The following is a 2500-nucleotide window of genomic DNA, read 5'->3' on the forward strand; positions in this document are numbered from 1 at the left end:
ATCCCCTACGGGGGGTCTCTTTAGAGTTCTGGAAACAACTGTTAGGGTTCACATGTAAGGAGACAATTCCAGTTTGAAGTCTTTGAAGAGAGCTAAAGTGTTTGCCATGAAATCCCTTAAACACGAAAATCTCGGCCTAAAACTCTTGAAATATGTAAAACTCACTCTTAAGATCTTTTACAGTTATTTTAGAAAACTCACAGTATAATGTTACGTGCTTGAAAAACTCACCATGAGGACCACTCATAGGGGGTTTATGAAACTCTTGTAAAATCTAAAATCCTTTAAACTGAAAAACTATCAATGACTTCGCTTACAAAAAAAACCCTTATATACTCTAGAATACTTTAGAAACGTGTAAAAGACTATCTCTCAATTGAAAAAGATGAAACCAGTTAATATTTAATACCCATAAAAAGGTGATGAACTCAATCTAATGTCATCTATGAAAAATATACACAGAACATTATAAAATTAAGTACTCATTTTAAAATTCCATTCTATGAGCTGTTTAAAAGAAAGCTTCCTCGTTCTAAATACCATTAATTGTAATAAAAAAACTCACTTTAAATCCCCAGATAAAACAGAAAGTGTATTCTAAATCCCTTTAAAGGAAAGGAATTCTCTGAGCTTGAAGTTGATAAACAGTTTATAATAGATACTAGACTAAGATAAAATAAAAATCCAGTTGCTCTGATCTTCCTTAAAATGATGAAGCTCTTACAAATGTGAAACTGGACTCTATTTTAATTTTAGAGATAAGAAGAACAATAACTTTTAGGGTCCTTCAAAGGAGGAAGAGTAATTCTAAGTTCTATTCAAAAGATGAAAGCCACACCGATCACAAGAAAGCTCGTAGAAAAATGTAAAGCAGTTTGCTTTTTTTTCTTCAAAGATGACAAACTCATTCCCAAAAGCTGGGAGGGGTGAACGCTCACCCCTCAAGTCACTCATCTTAAAAATTACAAGAAAGATAATCAGTATATGCTTTTATTTAAGTTTACTTATGCATCTGTTTGGGTCAAAACCTGTAACTCAATTTTCGACCTGTTCTCTTCGTCTGATTGACTTGAAATTTTGCTTGGTTACTCAATCCTGGTGACAATACAACCTCACATGAGCAGTAGGTCAGCAGTGACCTCTAGTGACCCTACAGTGACCGCTCCCAGTATCTCAGGATTTGTATGAAACTCTCCAGATTTTTCATACCTTCTTTGACTCGGTAAATAAGTTAATAACTCTATGGATTTTTCAAACCTTCTTTGACTCGACAGGATATCACGTTCAATTTCGTTAACTACAATCATACATCGGTTACAGTTTCTATCAAAACTAAAAAGTACAAAAAAATTATTTTTTACTTTTTCGTGCATTTTAATAAAAGTGCGTTTTAGATTAAATTTTTTTTTTTTTACTTTAAACCCCATGAAAAGCTGTAAAAATTCCCTGAACATTCCAAAACGAAGGCGGTAGAACCCTGAGAACGCACCCTGAGGTAGGGATTCTGCGCCTGCTGCAGCGGCTCCACGAAGTAGGGGATGCTCTTGATGGTCAGGTGGGAATCGTAGAGGTCCTTGAAGGTCTCGACGCTCTTCGGCTGCCTCGCCACCGTCAGGAAAGACATCAGGTTGGCCTGGTACCCCGTCGTGATGACGATGCTGTAGACGGAGAGAGTCAGGACGAAGATCTGACCGGTGGCGCGCTTCGGCATGAAGTTCAGCGGGTGGTAGACGTGCAGGCCGTACACATAGAAGCACGACCCTTCGAAGGACTTGAAGTATCCCGTCTCCTCCCCTCTGTGGAAAGCAGACGACAGTACTTGTCAAGCTTGATCAGGATAGAATTGAATATAATAGAATAAAATAAATATATTAGGTCAAAGGCCAGACGCTGGCTGGGACCTATGACATCACTCTGCGCCGAAACTGAAATTGCCAGTAAGTTAAAAAGTATACCTTAGTTTTACCAGACCACTGAGCTGGTTAACAGCTCTCCTAGGGCTGCCCCGAAGGATTAGACTTATTTTACGTAGCCAAGAACCAATTGGTTACCTAACAACGGGACCTACAGCTTATTGTGGAATCCGAACCACATTATAACGAGAATTGAATCTCTATCACCAGAAATAAATTCCTCTTATTCTTCATTGGCCGGTCGGAGATTCTAACGCGGGGCCAGCTGAGCGCTAGCTGAGAACGGAACCCACCCGCCCAATGAGGAACTGAAACTGACAGTAAAAAGGTTTGAAAGGTGTAACAGGAGGAAAACCTCGCAGTTGCACTATGACTCAGCTGTTAGGAGAGAGTGGAAAGTAAGATGGAAGAAAGAGAATATGAACGGAGGTACAGTAAAAGGGATGAAAGGGGTTGCAGCTAGGGGGTCGAAGGGATGCTGCGAGGATCCTGAAGTAATGCCTACAGTGCACTGCATGAGGTGCACTGACGGCATTACCCCATCCTACGGGGATTGGTCATGTAGAATTCCTGTCTCTTGGAAGGTC

The sequence above is a fragment of the Macrobrachium rosenbergii genome, chromosome 47 (assembly GCF_040412425.1).
Source record: "Macrobrachium rosenbergii isolate ZJJX-2024 chromosome 47, ASM4041242v1, whole genome shotgun sequence".
Classification (NCBI taxonomy): domain Eukaryota; kingdom Metazoa; phylum Arthropoda; class Malacostraca; order Decapoda; family Palaemonidae; genus Macrobrachium; species Macrobrachium rosenbergii.